This window comes from Lygodium microphyllum, chromosome 10, assembly GCF_053477565.2.
Source record: "Lygodium microphyllum isolate KBCC chromosome 10, Lygodium_microphyllum_v1.1.10, whole genome shotgun sequence".
Taxonomy (NCBI): domain Eukaryota; kingdom Viridiplantae; phylum Streptophyta; class Polypodiopsida; order Schizaeales; family Lygodiaceae; genus Lygodium; species Lygodium microphyllum.
The window spans coordinates 20,862,391-20,872,513 of NC_141144.1; positions in this window are offsets into that span (position 1 = coordinate 20,862,391).

Here is a 10,123-nt window from a genome sequence, read left to right on the forward strand (position 1 = left end):
CGAGTCCTAGAATCGGCCCTCGACCCACTACCACTCGGATGCCAACCACTCGAACCACTTGACTCGGACGCGTCAAAATTTGGCCCTCGGCCCACTCGACTTAGATGCATTGAAATTCGGCCCTCGGCCCACTTGACTTGGACACCCACCGCTTGGCCCATCCAAATCGACCATTCGGACCAACCTGGCATTCGGTCCACCTGACTCGGCCCTTGGAAAAAACCCATTCAGAGAAACCACTTGGCCCTTGGCCCGGTTGATTTGGCTCACTACTGTGGCCATCCGGCCCTCGGACAACCACATTCGGATTGACCGAATTTGACATTTGACCTGTTACATTTGACCCTTTCTGGCCATCAACCATTCGAACGGGCCGAATCAGACATCCGGCCCCTGCAATTTGGACATGTTTGGCCGAATTTTGATTTTTAAAAAAATTTAACTTATAGACCTATGAAACTGACCCAAAGACCATATAGAGCCGACACCACATCATAGATCTATCACTTGGCTGAAATCTAGAGCAAGTAGTTCAAAACTTGGCAACGAATGGTCCTTCGAATCACGCATGGTATTTACCGTAATGGCCTTGTGGGCCGCGGGGGGGGGGGAGACTGCCCCCCCGACCCCCATAGAGGGGGCTGCCTCTGCATCTCCCCCAAGTAGACTGGATAGAAAATGCGCGCTGTGACAGGCCCTCCAAATTAGATCCGAGTATAGTAATGACTCTGCACCAGCATAGACTTTTACTTGCAAAACAATAGCCAAAAGCCCATACCCGAACAAAGACAAATAGAGGCCCTAGAACCTCATTGGGCCAATCTAGCCAACAAGGGCAAAAAAGCCACACCACGAAGACATATATAGGTTGCATTCGGACTACATCTAGTCAAAGAAGAATGCAACAACATCAAGCTACAATTGCGCAGATGACTAGACATGACAGCCTTGACATTAGATGCACCTTGAATGGCACTGCACAAACGACCCAAGACATCAGTGGAGAATCCACATCTAGTCGTGCAATTGGGGACTCAAAGGCATGTAACAAAAGACTTGAATTTATAAGCCAAGATCATGAAGAGGAAGACATAGTACCACCTGCTTATCTTAGGGTCAAACTCACAACAAAAAGAAAAGGGAGCACTGTGTTGATTTTAATATCTTGACCTATGAAGCATGGACCCTACTAGACCAACCAGAGCTCACATCGACTAATGCAACTCCTACTCCTTACGGGGGACACTCCCCCAAGCACTTATAGGAAATTGAAAAATCCTTGTAACCATTGAAATGGAAAGCCTGCTTATCCTATTCCATGTTTCTCCAAATAGTGCTAATTGTGGAAAGGAAACCCTCCTAGGACGACCCTTCAAAAGGGTGATGAAGTGTGAGGCTGACTATGTAGCACATAAGATACACTTGACACTACCAGGTGTGAGGATAATCACAATCTTTAGTAAGGGTGACCTCATCAAACCTTGAGGGAAAGATAAGGAACATTCCGACATACCAGGCAAGCCTAGTAATGAGAGCAAGGACTTGTTGAAAGAGTTGATACAAGCGCATGTTGATCAAAGAGAACCAGTGAGCAAGGCCATGCTTGAAACAATAAGGTCAAGAGACAATGCCAAGGACAGGCTTTGGACTTACAAATATTGTAGAAGACCACAAAAGAAGCCCAAGCCTTACATACAATGGTCTCAATGGAGAGCCAACACAATGCCACGATGGATATCCAAAGCATTGCTACATGCTTAAGGATATTATGCAGATATTTGATGGATTTGGGTACCAAAACCCACTGCTAAACTATCTCTATCAGATGAAGGCCAGACCGCATCAAAAGCGAAGAAGCGCAAGAGGAAATCTAAACGAAAATCCAAGTCTTAGGTCAGCAACATTAGAGTGACTAAGTCCCTCATGATTGAAATCAAAAAACCAAACATGACTATTCGAAAGGTAGATCCTTAGCCTAACGTGCTTAATAAGCGAATATTAGATGCAACCGTCAAGTGTGCACACAAGCCACTAGTGGCCAAGGAGCCATTAGTGGCTAAGGAGCCTAACATGCTTAATAAGCTAACCTTGGATGTAACTGTCGAGTGTGCACACAAACCACTAGTGGCCAAGGAGCCTTTGACTTCTCAAAAGGATAATGAGCACCACAGGCACAACGCTGCTCATGATAAGGCTAATTGCTCAACAAAGCAAATGGCATAATCGTCTAAGAGCCACAAGCAAATCTTCTAGCTAGTGCCAAGTCCACCTAGGAGTCCCAAGTCTCCTACACCCTCTTTCCCTAAACAGACACAAGAAGCACAACAACAGTCGTCAAGTGCAGTTGCTCAGTCTCGATCTCTATCTCCATCCAAACTTCCAAATGTCCAAGAGGTGGGACATGACACTACCCTTAGCTCTCAGCCTAAGGATACGCCTATGCAATCCATTGTGACTAGCTCAATGGATGTTCAATATACACAAGTGAACGTGTAAAGGGCAACAAAAGACACGACTAGTTTTGATCTGCTTAAAGACCTAACATTGCACTTTACCAATAGTGGCCAGTCCACTGAACTAGCCTCTACTACTTCCAATCAGAAATCACAGCAACCACAGCCTTTGGCCATGACGACACCCCTTGTAGAATGTGTCCTTAGCAATTCATCTGTGGAAGAGGTATCATAGCCAACATCCTTGACACCTCCAGGACTTCTGAAGCATCTAAAGCCTAGGCTCGAGGAGAAATCTCTTGATGATTTGGCCAAGGAGATGGCGCATCTGACCAATCAATCTAGCAAGCTGTCCATCAAGTTATAGCTACGTCCCTTGGGGACATGCTAGAGAAAAAGAATGTTGAGGCCCAACTAAGCATATCAACATCTAACCTAGTTCAGGGTCTTGAGTTCTTAAAGGATATACCTTGATTGCCTAAGAAAAAGAAGAGAGCAAAATGAAAACAACAACAACAGTTGCAAGTGGTTATAGACCCTAAGAAGATTGAGACCAAGATCACTGAAGAGCTGAGGAATAAAACATCAAGCTCACCCACCAATGAACCCATTGTAATATATCCTAACAATGGTAAAACCTCAGACGCATCCATGTGTTCTGATAAGTCACAACAACCATTACCATCAACGGTTACTTGCAACACTCAATCCACCGACAACAGAACTTGCATTGACCAATCAAGAGTGGATACAACACTGTCACAACAAGGTGACAAATCTATACCAGTCACATCCAAGGAGAAACATAACACAATAAAAACAAAGCCTTAGAAGAAACATGAAAACCCCAAGGACATAAGTAATCCTAGCGTTGACCAATCTTGCTCATCTAGGCCTGAGCCCCCAGCTATGCTAAAGCCTAGGGAAACTCCTAGAACCTTGCATGAGATAGCAACTGAGCAAGCCCTCATTGAACATAGAAGTATTGCAGAATACTTAATTGAGTTGGATGCTAAACTCAAAGTATTTGCATGTGTCTACGTCCTTGCACACATGGGTGCATTCCCTAAGGAGTACCTTGAGGAATACTTGCCATTTTCTCTATCCTGGGAAAAACAAGAATATTTGGATGAGCACTATAACAATCTCCTACATAAGCGCATGCAACTCATCTCTAACGAGGAAGCTGATGACTTACGCTTAATTGTGACATTCAAACGATGTGTTGTGCCAACCAAATCTTTTAGAGATAGAGCAACTAAAGTGACAATCAAAGGGTCAAAGTCAATTCGAAAAACGTTGGTTTGAAAATTGTGTTACAATGACTGAACTGGGAGTGCACAATCTCACAGGAGCAATTGGCTAAATGGCAGTCTCAAAGAGACCCAACCTATATGGCACCAACTTCCTTTCGAGTCCTGACTATCATTAGGGGTATGGACTTAGCCGAACTAGCTAAGAAAACACTCTGGTTGATAAGATTCTCACTGAGGAGGAGCTACATATTGTGAGTAGGCTCGGACAAGGTACCATGCTACTCGATGTTGTAAAATATTTATTGTTATTGAGTAAGCTGCCATGAGTACTGGATGCATGTGCAACATTCCAGTATAATCCTAAGTTCTACGATTGGTTTTTATTCTCATGAAGCAACATGAGTGCATAAATTGTACATAAATGAACAATGTGTTTTGTGACTGTGAATAAATAATACCTAAGTGAGCACACACACAAGCAACAATAGTCAAGCGCAAGGAGAAAAGTTTGGATTTGATAAGTTGATCTCCTAGGGTCCTCTCACTACACGTCTAGAAGTTGTGTGACCGTTCCCGCCTCTGGGTAGAGGGCATGTAGTCCTCATGACCACCATGGGAAGCCTTGACCAACATCTCTGAGGGTGCATATGGGGCATCGTCCCTTTCTACAAGCTCTCCCTCTATTTTCGATCTCCCCTTCCAGGAATGAGCCCTGCCCTAGTCCATCACAACCAGTCTGTGTGATTTGGAGTGAGCAAAGATCTGCTACTAGCTGTAATAGGCCCCGCGATCGAAGCAGGACGAATATTATCATGGGGGCCGTCCCTCTACAACACACATTGCATGCCTTACCTCACCCCTTCTCGTCATATGCACTTGATAATCCATTGTTTAATCCCTTTCATCTGAATAATTCTATCCTGCCTTAGGGTCTAACCCTTGATTCACATTTTACAGGTTCCCCCGCAATAGCTGTCATGGAACACATAGTGCAGCTAGCCTATAAGGAAGCTCTCCGCCACCATCGGAGGGAGCATAATGCACGAGCGCCTCCACCAAAAAGCTACATGCCTACTTTAAAGAGGTATGCACCGAAAAGAGGCCCCAAGCGACACCACCTAGGACATAGGCCAAAAACTCCCCAAGCCAGGAGAACGAAGGCTCAAGGGAGCGCTCAGGGTATAGCAACACTTGCTGTGCAGACCCTCCCTAGATGCTTGGGCACAAGGTGCTTAAAAGAGGAAAAGGCAGGTAGAAACAAGAGGGAATTCGATGAATTATTTAAAAGCATTCTTAAAATAGTAGTGGCCAAGGACTACACCATTCGGGTCCCAGCCGATATCTTCCCTACCCGGCCTGATAGGAGTTCCTTACCAGCACAAGCCCAGTCGCCCGACCACCCGAACTCACCCTGCCCCATACAAATAGAATAGCCCCTATGTTGTATATGTTGCTTAACAAAGGCCATCTTGCCATAACTTATTGTCCTTAACTGGTTAAAGGGTAAAGCCCCCCAAATTGTACAAACCTCCCTTACTTACTACTAATACATGTCACATCTTTAACAAGAGCTGATGAGATGCATCGCAACTAATACCATAGGATTTTGATGAAATAATATATTTTTGTGTTGCATCTGTTTATCATAATTGATACATGTGACTTGCATATACTCTCACGAAGCGTCAAGTGGATAGAGGATAACACAAGTCAATGTATAAAAGTATTCAATGCCCAAGTCACCGCAAGACCACCAACCTCACAAAGAGCCATGACAGAAGCCTCACTGCTAAAAGCAAAAATCACCCTTGCCAATTGCCCACATCACATGGCCCAAAAAATGATCAATGGTACTCTCTCTTTTTGGGTCAAACTCTACACCTGGCACTCACAGCGGTTGTTACCTTAATTGTACCAACATTACACATTACAAAGAGGTTTTGCAAAACCTCCAATGTATCTCCCCATCTCAACAACTGTTCCTCTAGCAACAAGGCTAGGACACAATCATTGCTGTAATATCCATTTTCATAGAAGAAGAAGAAGAAGAAGAAGAAGAAGAAGAAAGAAGCAAGAAAAAAGCACTCATAATCATAGCATGACACCTAGGGGTCCTCAAATGAGGTGTGGCCAGTGACCTTGGTCAACTGGCTTCCCTAGTCCCCTAGCCCTCTACACATTCCCCACAATTGTTTAGGGCACATTAATGACAGGACATACCTAGGGAGATCATCTCGCCTATGGTTAGACCTGTTACCCTGGCCCATTTGCACAATTCCTTTTTCCACTCTGCCTTAGTACCATCGCAATTGATCATGGTAAGCAATGCACGAATGGCCATGGAAAGTACACCGTACTCGTCAAGCAATACAAGTAGCTACCCGCTACCAAAAGTAAGGTGTCGATGAGTTCAACCATGCTACATTGTGTTGCCACAGTACAAATTAAGTCTCATATGCCTTCATGTGTACTTCTCCTCAATCTTGATAACTTTTTCCACCTCATTAGACCCTTGCTTCATCCACACATTGCTACAAGGAACCAAACCAATAGCCTTCTAACTATGTAATATCTAAGTATGCACGTACACTCACATAATATTTGCACCGTAATCTATACATAGTTTGGGTCCTCAAGTACATGACAATACTCTTGGCTTGCTTAGAGTTGAGACCTATCTCCCAAACTAATCAGACTATGTCTTGTGCACGATAAGAAGACTAGCACTACCCCCAGGGAGAGACCACATATGAGAGGTTTTCAATTGCAAGTATTAAAGACTCTAACAAAAGTACCATCAACTCTTCATCAACACTCAACATTGAATTCTTATCCTTTATCATCTTGCAAGTCCACCAAAGAATCGTCGCCCATAAAATCCCTGACACATCAACACCTGTGCCAACCCATGAGTGCAACTCTCAACAACAACCTGCCCTATCACCAACTTCAACAACCCTACCACCAGCCAACCACCAACAACATGTTCCCAATGACCTTCATTCGTAACACCACCAAAACTCCTCCATGGCAAACCACAGATGTCCCTTCCACCCACATCTTCAGTGCATGCCCAAGCCTGCTACCTATGACGGTTAGAGCCATGGGACTGGCACTCATCTAGGAGGGGGGGTAATGTTAACCCTCAGATGAATCAGGTGGAAAAGCTAAAATGTTAACCCTCAAATGAACTAGGTGGAAAAGCCAGAAAATCTAAAGCAGAAGACAAGGCCAAGGCAAAAGTGAAACAGAAGATGAAGGCGTGCCAAGAAAAATCTGGAAACACAAGAAGTTCATAAAAAGTCCTAAATCACGGAAAAATGTGCACATGAAAAAGTGCATGTCAACACTTATGTAAAAGAGTGCAAGGCGCACTATGATTTATTTTAGAGCGTCGGGCTCTCACTCGTACAATTTGTAAAGGTAGAAGGGTAGTAGGAAGAAAGCTAGAAAGATAGAATAACAATGGGAAAAAGGGCCTACCAGGCCACGGCCAGCCATGTAAAAAAGGGGATAAGGCCCAAAAGGGATTTAGGGTTTTGTATATAAAGTTGAAAAGTGAATGAGAAGCTTATTCTTGTGTGTGGCCAAAGTAGCTCTCCTCCTCTTCTTCTTCTTCTTGTTCTTACTTGCTTGAGCTTGTGCTTGAGAGAGGGAGTGTGAGAGTATGAGGGAGTGAGTGTGTGAGGGCGAGGGACCGGGGTGGAGAAGCTCTCCTTATTCTCCTCTCTTCTTCTCTTCTCTTGCTCGCGGCAATGGAGCTTGGAGCATGGAGCTTGAGGATGGAGCTTACTTGAAGCTTACACTTGGATCGTGGAGCTACCGAAGTGCTCGAGAGAGGAGGTAACTCGATCGGACATGGAGGTAATCTTACTACACTCGAAGAGATGGAAGGTGCATAGGCTATGTGAGAGGTAGCCATTAGTACTCGGCTTGGAATGCTTGAAACAATAAGCAGTCCATGGGTCTCGGCGGTTGATCGCCTCTACATGTAGTCTTATGCCAAAAGGGCTCCTCGAAGTTAGATCAACCTATCTATTATACAAGTTGAAAAGTAACTGACTGAGAACGAAACTACACAGTGACAGAGCTTAGGTGCCTAACAATGGTGTTTGCCTTGGAATTCTGACACTATATCTATTGTTGACGCACTTCAAATTCTACGTGAATCAGGAAGCCCTGTCCTTCTTGATGAATAAGGCCGATGTGAAGGAAAGAATGATGAGATGGCTTCTTTTGTTTCAACAGTTTGACTTTGAAGTGGTTACCAAACCTGGTCGCTTTCATGTCCTGGTTGATCATCTGTTGCAAATCCCTTAAAGAGACGATGAAGAAGAGCAAGATGATCCAGACCTTCCTGATGCTTCTTTGTTTCTAATCAAAAAGTTAGCCCATGGTACATAAACATAGCCAACCTCCTGGCAACCCAACAATATCCCTTGGGCATCTCAAGCCGTGAGAAGAAGAAGCTTCTATTGGAATCAGCCCCCTACACCCTATAGGGAGGTGCTCTATACAAGAAAGGCAAGGATGAAGTCTTGCGAAGATGTGTTGTAGAAGAAGAGATTGGAATTGTGTTGAAAGCATGCCATGACGAGCCCTATGGCAGACACTTCGCAGGAGAAGTGAAAGCCAGAAAGGCCTTACTTGCAGGATATCGGTGGTCAACCCTCCATAGGGATGCCTATAACTATTGCACCCTCTGTAGAAAAAGCACATATGGCAACTGAGCATGGCCAAAGCATAATCATCGATTACCTCCTTCTTCTTGGCTAAACTCTATGTTCGGGCAAGAGCCACGCTCTCCACAAGGGCGAACATCTCTTCATCATCCAGGATTCAATTCGCAAGATGCTAAACATAGCCAACCTCCTGGCAACCCAACAATATCCCTTGGGCATCTCAAGCCGTGAGAAGAAGAAGCTTCTATTGGAATCAGCCCCCTACACCCTATAGGGAGGTGCTCTGTACAAGAAAGGCAAGGATGAAGTCTTGCGAAGATGTGTTGTAGAAGAAGAGATTGGAATTGTGTTGAAAGCATGCCATGACGAGCCCTATGGCAGACACTTCGCAGGAGAAGTGAAAGCCAGAAAGGCCTTACTTGCAGGATATCGGTGGTCAAACCTCCATAGGGATGCCTATAACTATTGCACCCTCTGTAGAAAAAGCACATATGGCAACTGAGCATGGCCAAAGCATAATCATCGATTACCTCCTTCTTCTTGGCTAAACTCTATGTTCGGGCAAGAGCCACGCTCTCCACAAGGGCGAACATCTCTTCATCATCCAGGATTCAATTCGCAAGATGCTCTGCCCTTGTCCATGCACAGCTCACTCCAAGTGCTACCTCAATTGTTCGATATCTCACATGTTATGAAGAGGTTTGCAAAATCTCAAGTGTATCCCTTCATCTCAACAACAGTTCCTCTAGCATCAAGGCTGGTGACACAATCATCTCTGTAATATCAATTCTTCATAGCCTTTGAATCCCAACTTTTCTCAATCCAAATGAAAGGCTAACAACCTCAATGTATGGCATTGATTGTATTCATTTTTCCCACCAAAAAAAAAGAAAAAAAGAAAGAAAGAAAGAAAGAAAAAAAAACACACACGATCACAGCACCACACCTAGGGGTTCTCAAATTAGGTGCATCCAGTGACCTTGGTCAGCTGGCTCCGTCCCTAATCCCCTAGCCCTTTGTACATCCCCCACAATTATTCAGGGCACATTAAGGGCAGGACATACCTGGGGAGCTCGCCTCGCCTATGGTTAGACCTGTCACCCTGAACCACTCGCACAATTCTTTTGCACTCCATCTCAATGCCACTACAATCAACAATGGTAAGCAAGGCATGAAAGACAATGGAAAATTACACCATACTTTTCAAGCACTACAAGTAGCCACTAGCTACCAAAAGCTAAGACATCAAGGAGCTCAATTACGCTACATTGCCTTGACACGACCATAATGATGTCTCAAGCAATCTTTCAGTGTACTCTCCGTCTTCATTGACAAATTTTTCCATCAACTTAGCCCCTTGCTTCACTGACCCATTGCTATACAAGGAACCAGGCCGACAGTCTTCTAACTAAGTAATATCTAAGTATGCCAAGCACTCACATAATATCTGCATCGAAGTATATACACAGTTTGGGTCCTCAAGTGCAGGACAATACTCTCAGCTACCTGTCTCCCAAACTAATTGCACTGTGTCTTGTGCACAATAGAGAAGACTAGCACTACCCTTAGGGAGAGACCACATGAGAGGTTTTCAATTGCAGGAGTTGAAGACTCCAATGAAAGTGTCATTCACTCTTCATCAACACCCAACTCTGAATGCTTATCCCTTACCATCCGACAAGCCCGCAAAGAATCGTCATGTGCAAAATCCCCAACAAACCAACACTTGTGC